Here is a 23,285-nt window from a genome sequence, read left to right on the forward strand (position 1 = left end):
TTTTTTGTTCCACTGTGTTTATGACCACAAAACTAAAGAACTCAGCAAGCTAAATTATTCTAGAAGATTCTTATTAGAAGGGAAAGGAGTGTCTTTAGTTATAAAATGAGAACATGATCGTTGAAGTATATTCTTGGACTTGGGAGACATTCTTGCTTTTGAAAGACTGGATTGTGCTCAGAGGTAGGATTATGCTACAAGGGCCAGTGGGCCACTTTTTTCCCCTCACTGGAATTTTTGGGAGATCCTGGCCAAGGTGTCCATAAAAGTGGACTCAGAGTCAGATGCCTCAACATCCCTATCTTCATTCCTCATTGATTTCATCCAGTATACAGTTTTTGTGGATTCACAGGTGCTATCTCTTAATCTACTCCTCTCTCATCCCTAAGTGAACATGGGATACTCTTGCTCACATTCACAGTGATCTTTGATTCCAAGAAGGGAGATATGGATCCTACTTTTCTTCCTCTTAACATTAAAACTCCACTAGTGATAAGACACCAGTGGGTTAAATGTGGTAGGTTCTGTGCCAATGAGCCATTTGCCTGGCTGCGACATGTGGCATTTGTCAGCTGTTTAGTTCCATTAATATTTACTGAGAATAATGCCAGAGCCTGAGAAAATTCAAAGCTGAATGAGACCTGCTTCTAACCCAAAGGGTTGAGGAGTTGACATCAGACTGTGTCTGGAGGTGAAATCTGTTGTCTTCCTCACTCCATTAGGCTTTTAGCCCCTTGGAGACCTGTCTGAATATGTGTAAATTTTATTTTTTAAGTGAACATTCAGTGAAATTGACTTTTTTGGGTTCTGTATACAGTTCTATATACAGTTCTAGTACATGTGTGGACGTATATAAATCTCACTGCATTCGTGGTACAGAAAACTTCTGTCGTCTCCAAGACACTCTCATGCTGTGCCATTGTAGTCAAACACACCTTTCACGCCTTGTCCCTGGCAACCACTGATCTGTTCTCTACATGAAATTCTTTTTCTAGAATGTTATATATACAGAATCCTATAATATGCAAATTTTGAAACTGGGTTCTTTCATTCGGCATAGTGCCTTTAGGGTTCATCCATACTGCTGTGTGTATCCATAGTTTATTCCTTTTCCTTGCTGAATAGTATGGCATTGTATGGGCTTGACACACTATATTTATCCACTTGACCATTGAAAATATGTGTTTATTTTAATTTTTTGGTGATCATGACCAAAGTTGTTATAAACATTCATGTGCAGCTTTTAGTGTGAACGTAAGTTTTGATTTTTCTGTGGTAAATAAGTAGGAGTGAACTGCTGAGTCTTATGTAGATGTATATTTAACTTTGTAAGAAACTACTAAACTGTTTTCCAAAGCATCATTTTTTTTTTATTTTTTATTTTTTATTTTTTATTTTTTATTTTTTATTTTTTATTTTTTGTTTTTTAATATATGAAATTTACTGTCAAATTGGTTTCCATACAACACCCAGTGCTCATCCCAAAAGGTGCCCTCCTCAATACCCATCACCCACCCTGCCCTCCCTCCCACCCCCCATCAACCCTCAGTTTGTTCTCAGTTTTTAACAGTCTCTTATGCTTTGGCTCTCTCCCACTCTAACCTCTTTTTTTTTTTTTTTTTTTCCTTCCCCTCCCCCATGGGTTTCTGTTATGTTTCTCAGGATCCACATAAGAGTGAAACCATATGGTATCTGTCTTTCTCTGTATGGCTTATTTCACTTAGCATCACACTCTCTAGTTCCATCCATGTTGCTACAAAAGGCCATATTTCATTTTTTCTCATTGCCACGTAGTATTCCATTGTGTATATAAACCACAATTTCTTTATCCATTCATCAGTTGATGGACATTTAGGCTCTTTCCATAATTTGGCTATTGTTGAGAGTGCCGCTATAAACATTGGGGTACAGGTGCCCCTATGCATCAGTACTCCTGTATCCCTTGGATAAATTCCTAGCAGTGCTATTGCTGGGTCATAGGGTAGGTCTATTTTTAATTTTCTGAGGAACCTCCACACTGCAAAGCATCATTTTTAATTTCCTCAGGTAACAGACGGGGGTTCCAGCTGCTCTGTATTCTTGTCAGCAGCTGTTATAGTCAGTATTGTTTATTTAACCATTCTAATTAGTATATAGTGGTATTTTGTCATGCATCCTGGTTTTAATTTCATTTCCCAGAATGGTTAGTGATGTTTAGTATTTTTTCATGGGCTGCTGGCCTTCATATATTATCTTTCATGAAGTCTTTTGTCCATTTTTATTTACTTTTATTTTTTTAAACATTTTATTTTTAAGTAATCTCTACTCCCAACATGGGGCTCAAACTCACAACCCCAAGATCAAGAGTCACATGCTCCACTGACTGAGCCAGCCAGTCACCCCTTTCCATTTTTAAATTATTATTTTTTATTTTTTACTTTTTTACTGTTGATCTCTGAGTTTTTTACGTGTCAAGGTACAGAGCTTTCATTGAATATGTAATTTACAGAAATTTTTCATTGGTGTGTATCTTTTATTTCCTTAATGGTCATTTTAATAGCAAGAGTTTTAAATTTTGAAGTGAAATTTGTTTCTTTTTTTGATTGTGCTTTTGGTGTCATGTCTATAATCTCTTTTCCTAACTCAGGTCAAGATTTTCCCCATATTTCCTAAAAGTTTTACAGTTGTGTGTTCTATACTTATATCTATGATCCATTTTGATTTTAATTTTTCTATAAGGGGTAATATTTAGTTCAAAGTTTGTTTTTTTGCATATGGATTATCAACCAGTCATGTTGGGGCAATTTGAGAAGTCTATTCTTTCTTAATTGAATTTCCTTTGTAACTATTAAAAATCAATTAGCTTCTATTTCATTGAGCTATGTCTGTCCTTTTACCAGTATCAATCATACTGTCTTGATGAGTGTAGCTTTATTGAATAATCTTAATAGGTGGTATGCTATCAAAATATATATCAAAGATATCAAAATATTGGTTGGCAGTTATTTTTGTTAACTTTAATAATGTTCTACTTCTTTCTGGCCTCCATTATTTCTGCTGAGAAGTCTGTAGCCATTCAATTTGTTGCTCCCCATAGATAATACATAATTTTTCTTGGCATTCACTGTTTTTTCTTTGTGTTTATTTTTTATCAGTTAATTTTGATTTTTCTGAGTGGAAATTTCTTTGGGTTTCTTTTTTGGGGGGTTGCTGGGTGTTAATCCTGTTGGTATTGTTTTTTAATCCCTGAAGCTGTGTTAATTTTCAATCTCCTGTCCACTATTCAGATTGGATAATTTCTGTTGTCCAGTCATCAAGCTCAACGATTCTTTACTTGGTTATCATTCTGCTATTAAACCCATCTAGTGACTCAAGAAAATTTACTCCTTTTTTTCAATTTTTCAGTTCCATTTTTGTGAAGGGTGTAAAATCTGTGCCTAGACTAATTTTTTTTGCATGTGGATATCCAGTTGCTCCAGCACCATTTATTGAAAAGACTATCTTAGAGCCACTGTATTGCCTTTGCTCCTTTGTCAAGTAGCTGTCGACTGTATTTATGGGGGCCTATTTCTGGGGTCTCTAGTCTGTTCCATCCATCCATTTGTTTATTCCTTTGCCAGTACCCCATTGTTTTGATTACTGTAGCTTTATTAAAACTTCTAAGACAGGTGGCATCGTCCTCCAATTTTGTTGTTCTTCAGTATTGTGTTGGCTATCTGGGTCTTTCACCTCTCCATATAAACTTTATTATCAAATTGTAGATATCCACAAAATAACTGGATAGGATTTTGATTGTTTTATTCACCTTTTAGAGTTCTTGAAAGCTGCCTTATACATTTTGTAGTGGTTTAAAGCATGATTCAGTGGAAAAGACAAAGTAAACATACTCTACTATACCCAGAATCATATATATTTCAGTCATACAAAACAGGATGGGAAGAATAGAACAAAGGTGTGCCCACCTCCTATCTGAAAAAATAAAATATGAATATATTTTATTTAAAATTTTTTAACATTTTATTTTATTTTTTGAGAGACTGAGAGAGGCAGCGTGTGAGCAGGGGAGGGGCAGAGAGAGAGAGGAAGACACAGAATCTAAAGCAGGCTCCAGGCTCTGAGCTGTCAGGACAGAGCCTGACACAGGGCTCAAACCTATGAACATGAGATCATGACTTGAGCTGAAGCTGGATGCTCAACTGACTAAGCCACCCAGGCACTCCTAAAATACGAATATTGATACCCACCAAACTTAATTGTTACACTTAAACATTTGTAATTCAAGTCTCTACTTTCAAAAGTTAGCCACCAAAGTATTGCCCTATCCTTTTTTTCTTTTAAAAACACTTTTATTGAGATATACCACATACCTTAAAATTCACCTAATTAAAAAAAAATTTGTAACGTTTATTTTTGAGACAGAGAGCATGAATGCGGGAGGGGTCAGAGAGAGAGGGAGACACAGAATCTGAAACAGGCTCCAGGCTCTGAGCTGTCAGCACAGAGCCCGATGCGGGGCTTGAACTCACAGACTGCAAGATCATGACCTGAGCCGAAGTCAGATGCTTAACCGACTGAACCACCCAGGCGCCCCTAAAATTCACCTAATTAAAGTGTACAGTGGTTTTTAATATATTCACAGATGGAAGTAACCATCACCACAGTCAATTTGAGAACATTTTTATCATCCCAAAAGAAACCCTGCGCTTCAGCTATCACTCCCTATCTGCCATCTTCCTCACAACCATAAAAAACCCACTAATATACTTTCTATCTCTATGAATTAGCCTAGTCTGGACTTTCATGTGAACCAACTCATATAATCGATGGTGTTTTGTGACTGACTTCTTTCACTTAGCATAATGCTTTCATGGTACATCTGAATTGTAGTATGTGTCTTTTCTTTTTATGACTGAATAATGTTATATTGTATGAATATACCACATTTGATTTATCCATTCTTCAATTGATGGGCATTTGGTTTGTTTCCACCTTTTGGTTATTTTCAAGAATAATGTTGCTGTACACATTTGTGTACAATACACAAATTTGTGTTTCTGTGAAGACAGATATTTTCATGTCTCTTTGGTATATGCCTAGAAGTGGAATTGCCAGATCATATGGTAACTTCGGGCGGAGCTGGCAATTGTTTCCTAAAGCAGCTAGACCATTTTACGTGGCCACAAGCTGTGTGTGAAGGTTCCAGTTTCTCAACTTCCTCATTGATATTTGTTATCTGAAATTTTTTATGCTAGCCATTTTCATGGGTGTGAAGTGGTATCTCATTGTAGTTTTTATTTGCATTTTCTGATGACTAAATGATACCAAAAACCTTTTCTGTGCTTACTGGCCATTTGTATATATTCCTTGTAGAAATGTCTATTCATATTTTTTTATTTTTATTTTTTTTTATTTAGTTGTGGGATTTCTTTGTATATTCTAGATATAAGTCCCTTGTCAAATACGTGATTCACAAATATTTTCTCCCATTCTGTGGGTTGTCTTTTCACTCTTTTTGATGCTGTTCTTTGTAGTATGAACGTTTTAATTTTGATCAAATCAAAGTTAAATCCAAGATTTACTTTCTTGTTTTCTTCTAAGAATTTTATAATTTTAGTTTTTTTTTTAAATTTTTTTAACGTTTATTTATTTTTGAGACAGAGAGAGACAGTATGAACGGGGGAGGGTCAGAGAGAGAGAGGGAGACACAGAATCTGAAACAGGCTCCAGGCTCTGAGCTGTCAGCCCAGAGCCCGACGCGGGGCTTGAACTCATGAACCGCGAGATCATGACCTGAGCCGAAGTCGGAGGCTTAACTGACTGAGCCACCCAGGCGCCCCTAATTTTAGTTTTAAAAATTAAGTTCTTGATTCATTTGGAGTTAGCTTTCATATATTGAGATAAAATCTAATTGCATCCTTTGGCATGTGAACATTTAGATATGCTAGCACCATTTGCTGAAGAGACTGTTCTCTATGGAGTGGCATTGTCAGCCCTGTCAAAAATTAGTTGATCATAAACGTATGACTTTATTTTTGAAGTCTCATTTCTATTCCACTGATCTTATTTCTGAGAGTTTACTTAGGTATAGCCTCACATATACTTGCAAAAAAAAAAAAAAAGTTCCTTTAGCTAATCTGCTCTGGTCTTGTTTTGCTGCCCTACTATATCCTTGACTGTAGTATGTCCTACTGAGATGGCAGCTCCTTTGGCCATAGCTGTTATTCAGTGACTGACTGTCCATCCTAACCTATCACTCTGGCTTACACCTTAAAATTACTACCCTCTTCAGACCCAATCCAGTTTCTTACTGGAAGAAGAAAACAAGAAGAAACCCAGTTTCTTACTGGGCTGATCTCCTTTCGTCCTTCAAGATAATTTCCAGAGTGGATATCCATTTCCACTTCATGGAAAACATCCCATCTCCCCTCCTGATCCTGTAGTCCTGTTAAATCAGCCACTAAACAATCTGATATTGTTTCTTCCTGTGGCACATAATTCCTCAGAAGCACCTTTCTGGTCTTTGGTAAAAATCATCCTTTCATAAAAGGCATCCTGGAAAAGGAACTCAAAGGGATTTGGAGTAGTTATTTTCAAATCCAAGTTAACACCTGTCAAGTGGGCTGAGATGGAGAGCAAGCTTACCCTACAAGTTCTGTTATTGATATAGTATTTAGATGGGCTGTCTTAACTTTGTCCTGTACCATGTTGCTCTGTACTTTATACATGGGCATTATTGTTACTTGTTCCACCATTAGGGGACAGCTTTCCAGCACCGGGTGCTTAGCTTCAGAACCATGATATGCAATAGTGGTTAGCTACATATTTCAACTCCTAGCATTGCATTCAGGCATTATATTGGGACTTGGACATTTTATTACCATGATCTGGGCAGTGACTGTTAAGCTTCCTCTCTTGAGTCTCTTAGTTTGGCTGCACACTGAACAAATCATCGCTCCCTTCAGTTTTTTGGTTTGGAATTAATAGTACTCATAGCTACATACTTAAAAAAATGGTGGAGTAGTGTGTTGTATAGCTAATGGGTTAATTCCCAGTTGCATTTTAGGAGTGTGGCAAAAATGTAACATGCTGTTGATTAACTCTTGTTCACAATACCCTCTATATCACATTTAGTAATAATTGGTTGATTCAGGATTGGGCCTCCCTGGAAGTAAGCCTAGACTTTGGGTCCCAACTAATTGAACATCACAAGCAATTCTTCCTTTCTCTGAGAATATGTTACTGGGAAATCTGTATACTGAGCAGCATTTCTCCCATAACAGCTGGGTGATTTTAAATGACTGATCCTTGGTCGGGTGAGTTTGTGTACAGAGGATAAAGAGATCTGTTACTATCAACATTTTTCCAGTTTTTGTTACCTAGTCCAGGGATCAGAGTTTTATAAACACTAATTTTGAAGGCTTCCCAGTTTAGTTTCCACATCAGTTGCCAGATTGACACATGCTTTTGTGGAAAAATATGCTCTTGTTCATGTTAGTATCTCTCCCAGAAAACACACACACACACACACACACACACACACACACACACACACACACACACAAGAAGTTAGGCTGTCAGGAACAAACACGGGGTTTACACTGGGCTTTGCAGCCCCCGAAATGAGGTGATGTTTATAGTTCTGATTCATGTCGGTCTCCATTCTCGGAGACCTCACAGCCTCTAGGAAGCTCAGAGTCTTGCCAATGCCCTCCTTCCCATACTCAACTCCCAAGTTCAGTGTCCTGACATTGACAGACCACTCTCTGTTTCTTCCTCCATTTTTAAATCTCTAAATCCTGGATTTCCTCCAAATCTCAGTTCAGATCTCTAAAGCTCAGTTTTTCCATCAAAAATCCCCTGATCTGTCCTAGGGCACTGTGTGAATCTAAGCAAAGGAGAATGCCCACTATCAGAACTGTTCTTAACCCTCTGCTTTGTTTGATCTGTACCTCAAATCCAGTTAGCATTATTTCCCTTAAACCCAAGGAGAGAGTGGAAGTAGTCTGAACTATAATGCCTCATCTGCATTTCTATTATAATTATTTCTTCTCCAGAAGACATAAATTCTTGAAAATTGTTCTTCAATTCCTTGAAACAACTTGTTCAAGCAGCTCCAGTGTCCAAATACTTAATGTTCATTTTCTTACGTGAATATCAGAGATAAAGATGGAGTTTTGGCAAAATATTCCAAATGGACTTAGAAGTCATTATTCTGGGTATTTTGTGAAGAATGAGACATGCTTAGTAAAGTAAGTTTAAACTCAGCATTTGTTGAATGAATGAAAACAATAAACAAATTATTATAGTTAACATGGATGAATACAGAACAAGTCATATTTTCACACTTATGTCTGATGGTGATGTTTTGTGGTCTTTCATCTTGAGATGACTCCTCATATTAGCTTTTGGAGTCATCTACAGTTAGATGAACCAGGAGGTGTTATACTGCCATTTTTTTTATTTTATTAGAAGACTTTCCTTTTGTGAATTATTAAGAACTTTCTTGAGATGAGTCGGTTTCTTGATAAAATATTTTGTAGTTCTCTTTGGGGGATTTTCTGTATAGTGCATTTTCAATGAACAATTTATATTAATCAGTATTAGGTGAATAAAAATATTAATCTTTGCAGTGTGTTGACATAAGTGAACTGTGGTAAAATCTACAGGGATGAATGGAATAATTTATTCCTATATAATTAGTTTATTAAGAGGTTGCCATAGTGACTTCAAAGAATTCTCTTAAGAGAATAGTAAAATTTTGAAGTTTTGTACAACTAACTCTTTTGGACATCCTCTTTTTTTTTAAATTTTTTTGATGTTTACTTGTTTTTGAGAGAGACAGAGTGTGAACAGGGGATGGGCAGAGAGAGAGGGAGACACAGAATCCAAAGCAAGCTCCAGGCTCAGAGCTGTCAGTACAGAGCCCAATGCAGGGCTTGAAGTCATGAACCATGAGATCATGACCTGAGCTGAAGTTGGACGTTCAACTGACTGAGCCACCCAGGCTCCCTGAGACATTCTCTAATTCAACAAAGGAGTTCAATGTATATAATTTACACAAATAGATATTAGGTGAAGAAGGGAGATTTTATAATTCTGAGCAATTTTACCCTTTAGTGTCATATTTAAATTTGAAATACAATACAGAAATTGTAGCATGGTTCAAAATTTGTGCATTACCGTCTTCCAGCTAAGTACAAAGGGTTGTAACAATTTTTTTTTAAATGGGTGAAAAAAGGGATACCTCTTTTTTCATGCAGTCAACAATTCCAGCCTTCTGGAAAAGTCAATTGATTTAAAATCTAAATTTAGTTATCTATTCAGTATGTAAAATTCATAAGTGAGTTCTGTCAGCAAATGTGTGCTGTCTTTAGTGCTGAGTTTACAACCTGCATCTGCCTCTGGATGCCATGAAAGGAGCAGCATAAACCCCCAACTTTATCAAGCCTTTAAAATTGGGCAGTATACACAAGTGTATATATGTAGTTTGCAGATAATAGTGATCATCCTGAGCTCTGTGAGAGCCTTCTAATGCCTTTCCTTCTCAGGGCTCTGTGTTCTGTAGGGAATCTAATAGAAAAAGCAGCACAAAAGGGGTGAAGGAGTGGTGGGAGAAGAAAAATAGTTACAGGCTTGGTACCTTTTCTGGCAAGCACAGGGACAGAAAGGAAACTAAGTTTGCTTTTCATAAATATCCCTACTGTCTCTCCAACAAAATTAAACTGCTACCCATCGAGTTTTCCTACCAAAGAAGTAACAAAGCAGGTAGGTCAATGAAAAGAGCATAAATTTGGCAGCAGCCAAAAAATACTTGAACTCTGGCTTAGCCATTAACCACTAGTGTGATCTTTAATTCGATCTTTAGCCATTTGAGACTCAGTTTCCTTTTATGTAAGATGAGGATGGACTCATTTCTTCTAGCCCCGAATTTGTTCGAATAGGCCCTATCTGGGACATTGGCATTGTCATTCATCTGGTAGGCCAAGAGTTTTCTACCCTTCTTCTTTACATCCAGTTGGCCACCATGAACTCTTGGTTCACACTGCTGATGGGACACCAAGCTTCATTCTGCTTCCAGTCACTCAGTGCTTGGACTCCTGCAGTAGTTTCCTCATCCTCATGCTGCCTCCTCAAGAAGCCCTCGATCTCCCCTGAAAGTTTTTCACTTTCTTCTGCAACTCACATGAACATCTTTTATGGTACAGTCTGTTCTCCTCATCAAGGTCTGTGTCACCTTTGCAACCTGGGTCTTAGCTGAGTGATTGGAACATAGGAGTCCAGACTCATTTTGCATGGTTTTTGTGAAAGTGATCTATGGGAAAAGAGAAATTAAGTGGTATTTATTAATATGATTACTATTTTATTCTCTGAAAAGATTTCTAAGTCTTCAGCATGTTTGCATGTTGGCTTCATGATAATTATTAAAGGTGGTCTACTAATCCAGATATCAATACCGCTGATTAGTAAATCAACCTTCTAAGCTGGGTTCCTCAAATTTGTTCATTGTTTTCTGCATCATATCAGAAACCAAATAATTTGCAAGCAGTCATCCATCCTTTGTGAGTAAACACAGGGTAAATTCTGTGCCAGATGTGTTCTAACTTTGGTTGGAGTTTTCCAGCTTTTCTATTTTTTCTTTATGCTTCCCATGACAGAGAAAATTCTTACTAGACACACTGTACATATGGGGCTGCTTTAGAAGTGGTCTTAGTTATGTTTTACATGGAGAATAAGGCTGACGAAATTTTATTCAGGAAACCCAACACGTCACTGAAACTAAGGACAATTCTAAGTCAAGGAAGAATGGGTTTGAAGTAGTTACATGGTAAACTCCTGACATCATGGTATAGTGGTGGTGATGAGAATAATCTTAGATAACAGGTGGCAACAGGCCGTTTATGGAACATACACTGGGATAGAAGGAACCTTGAATTAGCAGTGACTAGAATAGCAGATGTGTGTCAGTGCAAGCTCTGAAATTACATTAAATCCTTTGAGTAACTGTAGACATGGGGAAGGGGAGTTGATTTAAATTTATGTAAAAATCTTCATGGAAGGAATAAGGCTTTCCAGTTCCGATCAGAATTGGGAGGCAGAAGTGAGAGGGAAGCAGAAAAGTAAAACTAAGATGAGAGGGGAAGAAAAGATTTGGATGGGGTCTGGGTGGAGACAATTTTGATTCATGGCTGATGAGGGGTTTTACCAGTTACTTGGTGAGAAGGACTCCAATTAAATTTCACAATGACCCACATAGTGTGTGTGTGTGTGTGTGTGTGTGTGTCAGAATAAACAAATTCATGGCTTAGAAAAGTGCATGTGGTACATTTTACAAGGTAGAATCCATAATTGGCAGGAATTTTTTTTTCTGTTACTAAGCTTAGAATATGAGTACTCATTCCAGGATCATTAACTTAAGTTTAATGGATCAAGTGATATGTGCAGCCAGTATTCAGATGCTCAGGGAAGGACTGAGAGAGCATAATCCCTTACAGTCTTCTTCTGCCTGCATAAGATCTAACCCTTTTTTGAAGGGCTAATCATATGATCATATGTCAGATGATTGGGATGTACATCTGTCAGGTGTAGGATGTTGGATACATCCTACCCCTTTGTTATGTACTTTGTACATGTAAAATGAGAAGGGTATGATGCAGATGTGAATTTACAGATTTAAATCTAAAATGTGGAATTCTAATTACAGCTGTTTCTCTTCTCTGAATATTACGAAGCATTTAGAAGAAATCTGAACAGTTCAGAAAGAGTGTCTCGGTACTCTGAACAGAAACACCTTTTAAAAAGTTGTTAGTGGATATTGGAAATGTTTGTAACACTGACTTGGTTTGCTACCTGGATGTAGAATGCCATGTTCCTTTGATGAGGGTGGATCTTGCAGACTTGCTCTCTGTTATCACTCTGACCCTAAAGGCTCTTGGATACCAAGACAAAGATGAAGGCAGAGTAGGAGATTGGGATGAAATAAGTGACTCCAGGATGCTCTCTGCAAGAGATTCCTTTGAAAACAGATTTCCTTGCTTGATCTTGTTTTCCTGTAATTTGTCTTTCTCATGAAAGAAGACAACAACAAAGTAATTTCTTCAACCTGAAGTCCTGGTTGCCAGTTCATCACTACCTTCCTGGAATGATCTCTGGCCTTCAGTGATATTGAGAATGACAAGGAATGATGTTAAGCAAAAGACCAGTTTTTAAAGTATTATTAGAACCCATAATTTTTAAATATACAGTATTATAATTATATACATAGTTTGTATATACAATGCACATAATAATGCTTTGATCAACATCTTTATCTATAAAGCTTATCCTTAAGATAGTTTTTTAGGACAGTCTGACAATTAGGATTATTGGATCAAAGGATATGAAAATGTTTTTGAATCATTCTAAGTGCTTTGCAAAAATAGAATCCATTTTGCCAGCATTTGGATCAGCAGTGGATAACGTTGCCTAGTTAGCCATACTTTTTAAAATATTAGACATTATTAATTTTTAAGAAATTATTTGTATATTCATTGAAGAGCCAGAATGTATTAATTGTGATTATGGATGCTTCATTCCTTTTTTGACTTTGGTCTTTATTTTTAAAAGTGTTTACAATGATGAACTGAGGAATTTTTCCATGGTATTAAGTCAGTGAGAGTTCTTGAACTGAGGTCCTCCCATATAAATTAGAGTTCTTTCTGTTTACCTATGCTGGATGAGTCTTGTCATTAGTGTTTGGTTATAGGTGTGCCTGGTATGTTAGGAATTCATTTGAAATAGTGGAAGAGGCAGGGTGCAGAGAGGTGGGGAGGAGCTTAGATTCTGCATCCAGATTGCCATTTATAACTGTGACTGTGGACATGTTACTTAATCTCTGTGCCTCAGTAGTCTCATTAATAAACTAAGGATGATACTAGTATTTTCCTTACTGGGTTCTGTTGAGATCTAATATATGTAAAGTGCTAAGAAGTCCTCTTGACACACACAAAAAACTAAAGAAGTGATGTTATTATTAAGAAAGATCTTCTCTGGAAAGCTGCATTCAGGAGAAATCAGAGGAAGCAACCATATTTTCCCATTCCAACTCATGTTCAATTTCTACCTTGAAGACCACTTGAGCAAAGATGGTTCCTACCTGCAATAGCTATAAAGTTGCCCAAAGCTAAGTGATCTTGCTTCTGACTTCTTTTCCAGTAGTGGGGAAAGATTCTCCTGCTTAAAGTGGGGGGTTGGAAGGGCAGTGAAGCAAACAAGTGCAGGAGATACCATTGATATATTTTAAATTCCCATTTGCTTTGGAAGAGTCACCTGTAAATTGGGTGACGTGTGTGTGTGTAGTGTGTGTGTGTGTGTGTGTGTGTGTGTGTATATATATATATATATATATATATATATATATATACATATATATATATATATATATGTATATATATGGTGTGTGTGATAACCTGACCCATACTTACATTCCTGATAGCAAATTAATTGAGAGTAAATTCTCTGTGGTCTATATATTTGGAGCATAAAAAGTGTTGGCTTCCCACTGAGGAAGAAGTTACTGTTAATAAGTGACCAAAATCATCATGGTGCTGCCATGCACCTAGATGTACTCCAGCTTGCACACATGCTGTGTGTGTGTGTGTGGCCATAGGAAGGATGAAGAGTACTTTTTTTCCTCTAGAGATAAGTGTTGCTAAAATGAGATTTTCTTGGCAGGCATGAGCCTTAGCTAAATAAAGAGGTGAGGTGTTCATTTTCAGTGCCTCTAGCTCTTTTAGGATGCATCCCCCTCCCCACCATACCTCACCATCTCTGAACCTTTGGAGTTGCCTCCTTGTCTGTTCAAGGCCTCCTACGTAGCTTCTTAATAATGTCTGCCCTCCCAGACCTAGCCTTATGTTGTGCATTTCTTCTGTTTTCTTCATTTTTAGCATTTCCTCATTCTGTATCCTACTCTTTCATAACCCTCCATGACAACTATGAAATTTAGCAAATAAAAATTCAGGATGCCCAGTTAAACTTGAATTTCAGATCAACAAGAATATCTTTTTAGTTTAAGTGTGTCCCGTGTAATATTTGGGACATACTTATCACAGATGTTAAGTTTTTTTTAATGTTTATTTTTGAGATACAGAGTGAGCAGGGAGGGGCAGAGAGAAGGAGACACAGAATCCAAAACAAAGTGGGCTCCAGGCTCTGAACTGTCAGCACAGAGCCCAATATGGGGCTCAAATCCACAAACTATGAGATCCTGACCTGAGCCAAAGTCAGATGCTTAACTGACTGAGCCACCCAGGCACCCCAAATGTTAATAATTTTTTATGTGAAATTTGAATTTAGCTGGGTGTTATTGGAAACTAAAGTAAAAGGGATCCTTGTTACATAATGAAAGACAGTTAGCTAAGCTGTGTCCCATTGTTATTATGGAAAGTGGAATTATAAGTGATGGTTATTTCACTGAGGAAATCTCTAAGTCTTGAACGTATATCCAGGTTCTTCTTGCTGCTTATAGTAAAATGTAAGAGGAAAGAGATTAAGGGAAGAACTCTAAGCAAAATAGAACAATGACCTGATGATTTAGGAAATTCTTAGTCTATCCATATTGCAAAGATGTAGTTAGGAAAAAAAAAAAAGATGTAGTTAGGAGTTGACTGTCAGGAAAGCATCCTATTGAGAGAAAGCCAAGGGTGTGTCTCAGCAACCTTTCACTAATTCCTTGGAAGGATCAGAAGTTCCAAATATTCAACCTTGAAGAAGTCTCTTTGAAGAGATTATGCATTTGACTCATTTGATGGATCCTTTCAGTCATCTCTGGAGAAGTCAAAATAGAGATGAAGTGATCTGGGAGGATCTGTGGAGCAGCCTTTGGTTTAACAGAATGAATTCCTGATACATACATGGTATACTCACAGTGTTCTTGAGGATGTCATATCATCAGAAATACTGCCTGCTTGTCCAGAAGGGAGAGCGTCAAGTTCAGAGGCTGGAAGTGAAGGCCCAGAGGGTAAAGATGAGAACCACAGAGGATTATTCCCAACTCTTAAAACCTAATGATTTTTTCCCAGTTGGATCTCAGTATTGCTTAGAACCAATGATTCTTTTTTTCAATCCATCCCTCACTCTTGCTTTTGAAAGGGAATGACTATAACTGTTGTCTTACTCTGTCCTATGATTGTGTTTTAGAATCACATAACTTGTTTTTTATTTTCACAGGTCCACAGATAGATATTTTGCCTTAAATGGATCATACTGGGACTTATGACCCATACAAAATTTAAAGTGAGTTTTAGGACTTTTGGGTGGATGATAGACTTTGAAATTGCATTGGTGCTGTAATAACTTGAGACTTCTGGAGATACTGGGATGAGTGAATGTATTTTGCATAAGAGATGGATATAAACCTTTGGAGGCCAGAGGGTGAACTGTGGTAGGCTGAACAGTGGCCTCCATAGTTGTTCAAGCCTCATTCCCCAGAATAGGTCAGTATGTTACCTTATATGGCAGAAGGGACTTTGCAGATATGAATACATTAAGAATCTAGAAATGAAATTATCTTAAATTACCTTGGTTGATCAGATAATTACCAGGGTCCTTCTTAGGGAGAAGATAAAAGGATAGAAGCAGAGTTCAAAGAACAGAGAAGATGCTATGCTACTGGCTTTAAAGATAGGGGAAGAAGCCAAGAGCCAAGGAATGTAGGAGTCTTCTGGTAGCTAAAAACAAAACAGAACGTCAAGGAAACCGGTCCTTTCCTGGAGTTTCCAGAGTAAATACAGCCCTGAAGTTCCATTTTAGATTCCTAACCTCCAGAATTGTATGATACTGTTATTTATGTTGGTTTAAGTCACTAACTTTGTGTAAGTTTTTACAGCAGCAACAGGAAACTGATACACCTGGTGTCCTGTATCTTACCTGGCCACCCTAGTTCTGGCTTGCACTAATTTCATTGGAGCTCTGTGATAGGTCGGAAGCCTTATGTACAGGAGCACATTTAATTCTTTCAACAACCTTGGGAAATAGTATCCACTTTACAGATAAGGAAAATGAAGAGCTGGTAGTAGCAGCACTTAATTTCAACCCAGATCTGAGGAACTGGAAAGTCTAGTTCGTTCATTTCTTTCTGTTCTGTTTCTTCTTTCTTTTCCTTCTCCTCCTTGTTATTTTTTAAAATTTTTATTTATTTATTTTTTAGAGAGAAAGAGAGCGTGAGCGAGCAGGGGAGGGGCAGAGAGAGATGTCAGTGCAGAGCCCGATGTGGGGCTTGAACTCATGAACTGTGAGATCATGACCTGAGCTGAAATCAAGAGTTGGACACTTAACTGACTGAGCCACCTAGGTGCCCCTCCCTGTTATTTTTTTTAAAAAAATGTTAGACAGAGGATAAGTTGGGGAGGGTCAGAGAGAGAGAGAGAGAGCGCGTGAGAGAGAGAGAGAGCGCGTGACAGACCCAAGCAGAGTCCATGCTCAGCATTGAGCTCCATGAGGAGCTTGATTGTGAGATCATGACCTGAGCCGAAATCAAGAGTCAAAGACTTAACCAACTGAGTCACCTAGGCTCCCCCTCTCTATTATTATTAGCACTGCCACAGTATTGTCTGCAAAGTATATATTTCTAGGGCAAAGTAGGTTCCTGATCCAATGAGTTGGGTATCTCCTCTCCATATATACAGGAACACTACTGCTTATAGAATACTGTATTGATTTCCATTTAAAGGACATTCCAGTGTAAACTAATGAGATTTTGAAAGAATAAATTTTCCACCATAGTCAAAATGCATATTCAAAAGACTATCCTTCATAGATGAACTACACATTATTCAATGCTGAAATGTTCTAGCCTGCTCTGTAAGCAAAGAAAATGATCCAAGTATTATAAACTTCAACAAATGAGCCAAAACACTTAGTTTCCTTAGACAATTAAATACGATAATAAGCCAAAAATGCTCCACCATCAGGCTGGTAAAGAAGCAAATTTACTATCTTTATTAGCAGCTTGCTTGCAGATTTTTATTTGAACTAATGAATATCATAATAGCTCAGGGGAAAAACAACCCAAATGCTGCAGGCTCAGACCGTTGCTAACCAAAGGAGCTGGTGGTTAATTGGAAATGGCCAGCTGCACATAATGCTTCTCTTCATTTTTAACCTGAAGTAATTCCACCATCCTCTCCCTGCTCCCCGCCCCCACCCAGTCCTCTATTAAAATCCCATAAGTGCTGTATTGGAAGAAAATACCACAGAACTTCCAGCAGACTGAAGGTATTATTTATGTATCTGCCAGTTTGCCGGCAAAGGGCAGGGCAGCTGGAGGGGTGTCACATGCAAGTTGGTTGGGGGCTAGGAACACCAAGGGGAAGGACCATGCACTGGCAAATTGCATACTATAGATTTCATCAGAGCAAACTTGCTGTGAACTCATAGTTATTTTTCAAAGGCGAATGGCTTTCTCCCTTCTTCCTGGTACTTTTCACTGTGTAAGTTAATTATAGAAAACACTGAGCACAGACCTTTGGAATTATTATTTTTTTTGGTGTTGTTAGAACAAGACTATACTCTAAACATGTAGTCGCTGAATGTCTCAGTCCAGTTGTATGACTGAATTGTGAACTTTTGTGGTGGTCATGGGACTTGGTAGCTCATGGGTCAGTTACTTTTTGAGCGATTTAAACAACACATTTTTGTTTAGAATAACATTATGTACTAGAAGAAATTTAAAAGCTCTCTGTAGTGACAGACTCATGAAGGAGGAAGGAAGAATTTGTATCTGGCAGGTGTGTTCACTCTGAAGGGTTGACCTCCAGAGTGAACACACCATACCTGCAGATCATAGGTCACCAGGGCAGCTCCTATTATCACGACGATGAGTCCTTTTTGCTTCTGTGTAACTGGGAACCACGAATGCAGTAGGAAAGAGTTAACTTTTTCATCCTAAACAAGTGATTAAAAGAACCACCACAGACCTGGAGATGTGGGGATAATTATGAAGTTAATGTTTCCTTTCCTAATGGAAACGGTCTGGATAAATGGTAGCAATGGGACTTCTGTTCATCCTGTACCTTCCACAGACTCGGCACTTTTACACGAGACTGTGTTATTTGTAAAAGACAAGTGAAGCGGTGCCTTTTTTTTTCTGCTTTGAATTTGATTCAAACTCATTTCATGTTTTGAAACTCAGAACATTTCAGGTATCTAATAAGGATATATAGATAAAAAACAAAAACAGAATTGGAAAGAGAATCTGTAGCCCTGGTTCCCAACCTTGGGGTGCATGAGAGTTATAGGGGGGAGGGTAGGATGGTTGTGTGAGGGAGTTTGTTAAAAATGCAGACTCCTGGGCTCCGCTCCAGCAAATCTGATTTAATAGGTTTGGGGTGGAGAGCTAGGAATTGCAGTTTAATATGCAGACTCAGGAGGAGATAATGGCCCTGGGGGCCAGCAGGGTCAGCACTTAGGAAAATGGCTTGGTTTACCTGGGTAGAGTTTCATACTAGGAAATAAAAGAACATATAAAATTCTAGTACCTGATGAGAAATCATTAATTTTTAATTTTGCAATGTGGAACAAGAAACCCTTTGCTCCACTTGCAACTTCTAGTGCTTAAGAGATAACATAGTTCAGGGGGTATCACAGACTCTGGTTCAATTTCCAGGTCTGCCATTTACTAGGTGTGCAACTTTGGGCCCTGTGCCTCAGTTTCCTCATCTGTAAAGGGAGGAAGATAATCATAGCATCTGTTTTACAGTGTTTTTATGGATTAATGGCTAGTAATTATAGAGATTATAATATAGAGAACCTGTGTGAACTGTGCACTTTATGTATGTTAGCTCATTTAAAACCCTATCTTGCACGTTCTCTTGTTCTCATTGGAAAAATGAGATTAACAATCTGTTCAAAGCCCCATAGTTAGAGTGGTGAGATTGGGGTTCAGGTCCAAGTGGCCTATCTCCAGCACTCAGCTTCATCATCACCTACCTTGCTCCTGCCTTTCCAGTAAAGCATTGTCTCTTCCTCCTCCTCCCTCTTTTCTACTTTTTAGCTCCAGGTGAGCCCAACTCAGTTCCTGTTGAGTAAAGTGTCATTTAGTTAACTGAGAAACATGTATTCTGGATGTGTATGTATTTCCACAGGTCTGGGAGATGATGAAGGAGGGAGAAAGCAGAGTTGTGGCTTCCAAACAGGTAGCTTTCAGCTAGGTCTTTTGCATTTCTAAGTGCTCCAAACTTTCTGGTGTCAGAAGTCAGCTGTCAGAGAGAAGGGACAAATTGTGACTCAGCTCAGCCGTTTCTGTGAATTTTCCTGGGATTAGCTTTTCTAGGAGGGAAGGGGCTGGTTCCACCTTTTCCCAGAAGATAAGAAGGCAAAGTTCTTGCTAGCCACAAGCACAGTCCCTCTTGGAGGTCTCCTCTAGGGGCCCTGGAGATAAGTGGGGTGAGTCCAAGGGCCACGTACTAACTGTAGCAGCTACTAATGATTCCATGTGCCAGATCCACACTCAGCACTTCCCAGGCCCTCACATTTAATTGTCTCAGCAACCTCACACTTAATTTTAGGACAAGCTCCTCTTCTTTGGCCCCTCCACCTGTGTCCTCTGCACTTGGGAAGAGACGGACTGTTACATGCTCGGTTGTCATAAAGCTGACCTCTGGCTGCCTAACTATGTGTCTGGTCCCAGGCCAGGCTATACCCTCCCTACTCCTGGCTCCCTCCTTTGCCCTGCCCCACTCCCTCAGCACCACCAGTATCCTGCTGAGAAGGATCCACTTCTCCTTAAATGCTTACTTGAAGGAATGGAACTTAGTTTGCTGAGGTGAATTGTGTTTCCTTCTTTTTTGCTTGTCTACTTTTCTGTCACCAGATCTCTCTGGGAGCAGTGATGCTCTTAATTAAGCTGAGATCTCAGGCGCTTATAATGCAAAATTCACAGGCAAGCTCGCTGGTGCCTGAGGCTGGAAAAGTATGCTCTTCATTACCAGAACCCCCCATAAGAGCTCCTTCATTCTAATGGAGCAAGTTCACAGGACCAAAGAATGAGACTCATCCCAGTTGAGGGGTGCTTCTTTGGGGCTAGACTCTGCATCTCCTCCACACCAGCTGGGAGTTAAGGGGCTGTATTCAGCCATGAGGAGAAAGGTGTGGGGCATCCTCCTACCACCTGAGGGTAGCTCCAGGTTCCTGAGAAGATGGATCTATGGGGTCACAGAAATCTCCAAGCAGGGTATATGGTTTTTAGTAAGGATGTGAGACTGAGAGTTGTGGTGTGGACCTAGAGATGACAAGCAAGTGGGAAAGTTATATCCAGCTCTGGAGAAGCCTACGAATTAGGCAGAAATTATCTTTAGTACTTTAACCCATTCCCATTGCTCAACACACAGGTTCTTCCAAGTTGACTTCAACCTCTCATTTTTTAACATATGAAAAAGAAACAAGGTATTCTCAGAGGTGGTCCCATCACACAGCTCTTTTCAGCTCTCCCCATTGCCACTCACCTCTCCCGTTGCCACTCACCTCTCACCTCTGAACTGGGCAGGTGTCCATAGGTATGCACAACATCTCTGCTCCTTCCCTCTGTTGTGAGAGCAGAGACTCTGAGTTGAGTGAGGTCTGTAGGAGGGAAGGTCAAGAACTGTAGGTGTGGTGTGGGGGCCCAGATTACCTCTCAACTTTCTATTTTGCTCCTGCTCACATCCAATTGAATGGGACTTGATATAATCTCTTCACTTATACGAAGTGTCTTTTGTGTTTACTAAGAAAAAGATACACCTACAGGGTGAACTGCTTATTAAAAAAAAAAAAAAGGAACCCACTTTGGGTACATGTGTTAGAAAATGGTACCCCTTCAGAAGCTGGTACAGTCCTGCTCAGGCCATTACTTGGCTTGCAGAGAGTAGTTGTTTCCACTCATGCTTACTTGAACTGGGTACCCTTGCGCAGGGTACAACCTGCACAACAGTTCAGGGCATCCCTGACTCTTGGCCTGAGTTCAGTGGTAAGGGCTTTAAGTCTCATTTTATTGTTGTCATTCCCCTATACCATCTGTGTCAAGGATCTTTCACCTTCTCTTCATTTTCAGCTCAACTGAAAATGCACCTTTTGTGCACTGGAGCTTAAACCCACACTTGGTCATTTTAGAAGTTCCACTGACTGGTTAGCTTTGGTCCACTGGTCAGATGATTAGAATGTGACAGAAATGGCAGATCTTCATTTGTCGTTTCCAGAACATGACTGTATAAAAAGGAGTAAGCCGTCAACAGTGTCTCAATGACTTATTTGTATTATTTATGAAACAAAACATTTTTCCATCCAGGTATGCAAGGAGCAGTCATGTACCTTGTCCTTTTGTGAGGGCAGAAAAGAACACTGAGTTGCTGTCCAGTTCTGAGTAATTTCAGCCCTGAGTTCTGTCTGGCCATGTGCCACTGCTGAGCTGATGCCTTCTCCTGGCTGTTTGATTATTCTCCAGATGACATGGGTGCTGGCCCAGTAGACCTTCATTTACTCACCAAAACCACCACTGTCACCTCTTCCTCCTCCTCCTCTTCCTCCTTTTTAAATAACCACTGGTTTATTAAAGACACACTTTTCTCTCACTGAAAATGTTTCCCGAGTAGAAATTGCTTATTAGTTGAATGTCCTGGGTCTACCTGCAGTTCCACTCTGTCCTGGTGACACACAGCCAGCCTGGGAAAACTGTGAAGCACAGCATGCGGGCCTTTTGGGCCTTCCTCACTTAAAGTGGTTGTTTTTCTCTCTCCTAGAAGGACCCTCCTTGCCCCTGGCACCTCTCTGGGTCCTTTTCTTATCCTTGCCTGCAGGCATACTACCCTCTGGGAATTACTGGGGAAACCAAGTGTTAGGTGGTAATGATAAAAGCTTTACCTCCTCATGGGGTGCTAGCATTTTATTTTTTTTTTAATGTTTTATTTTATTTTTGAGAGAGAGACAGAGTGTGAGTGGGGGAGGAGCAGAGGGAGACACAGAATCTGAAGCAGGCTTCAGGCTCCGAGCTGTCAGCACAGTGCCCGATGCGGGGCTCGAACTCATGAACTGCGAGATCATGACCTGAGCTGAAGTTGGACGCTTACCGACTGAGCCACCCAGGCGCCCCAGGGTGCTAGCATTTTAAATTGGGGACTTGTCGCAAATGAATGAGATTGTAATCATTGAAAGAAAAGTAGTGTTCTTTTGGGACTTTACAAAAATCCATGCCTCCATTATCCAGGATAGGTTTAATTTTTGGTACTTAAAAATAACCAAAATTTCAGGAGACCTAGATGCCAGTAAAGTTGTACCTAATGACATTTCATTCCCTGTTCAGACAGTGCACTGCGTTCATACAGTTCCACCTCTTCTAGATGTCTGACACCATCACTGCAGTATCTTCCCTATTGACACTGAGCAGATCTTGACCCTCCAAACGCTTAGAGTCAGGGTGGTTAAGGACAGTTTGCTCATAAGCCGCCTCTTTTCATTGTGCTCTAGGTCTTTGCACACATTCCCCTGATGTGGACAGGGCTGGTGATGAGGACAGTGTGCTCATCTCATCAGCAACAGCTTTAACTGCAGACCTCCTCTGTTCTTTAGTAGCACATTGAACAGCATGCTGGCACAGTTTTGAACTGAGATTTCTCACAAAAAATTTGCAAGCACTAAATCTTGTTTGTTTGTTTGTTTGAAGGCAGTGATGTGAAACTTGTCTTTCTGAAGAAAATGAGTTAACCAGGTCTTGATGAGCTTTACTTGGGCTTGAGAATAGTAGTTAAGTCACTAATTATTATTTTCATCTTTTTTTAAAGCTGAGAGTAATAATTCACCAAACATTTTAGTTGTTAAGAGAAGGTTATATAAAAGAATTGAATTGAGTGAATTAAAATGAATAGAGTCACTTCTGTTTGGACAGGCATCTCTGCCAAATGTTCTTTATTCAACAATATATACATATGTTTCGAAGTCTATAATTTGCTAAGTCATGTGTAAAAGGGCTGAGGTTGTAATGATGGAAACCATGCATTTTCTTCTGTTTAGAAGCTTGCTCTATAGTGCAAGAGGCAGAATGCTAAAAGTCTGGGCTTCAGTTTCCTCAGCTGTAAAGTAGGGATAATAGTTAGGCCACATGTAGCTAACTGTGTGGATTAAGTGAGGTAATGTCACAAAGCCATCAGGATGCTGCCTGGTATGTAGTAAGTGCAGTGTAAGTGTTTCAGCAAAATAGATGAGCTAGAGGACGTTAACATGTGATAAGAACCTAGCATGAGCATGTAGGCAATAAGTAAAGTGCTCCGCTTCTGGAGTCCGGAAGATTTTGATGGGGAGTG

General features: G+C 39.1%; 1 long non-coding RNA gene across 1 annotated transcript; it reads right to left on the minus strand.

Moving 5' to 3' along the window:
- Positions 1-9,809: 9,809 nt before the first annotated feature.
- LOC122222800 lies at positions 9,810-15,658 on the minus strand. The gene is made up of 3 exons (XR_006203872.1): positions 15,537-15,658; positions 14,884-14,956; positions 9,810-10,291 (listed from the first exon to the last, which is right to left on the minus strand). It is a non-coding gene; the product is annotated as an uncharacterized LOC122222800 (long non-coding RNA).
- Between the last annotated feature and the right edge of the window lie 7,627 nt (positions 15,659-23,285).

The sequence above is a fragment of the Panthera leo genome, chromosome B3 (genome assembly GCF_018350215.1).
Source record: "Panthera leo isolate Ple1 chromosome B3, P.leo_Ple1_pat1.1, whole genome shotgun sequence".
NCBI lineage: Eukaryota > Metazoa > Chordata > Mammalia > Carnivora > Felidae > Panthera > Panthera leo.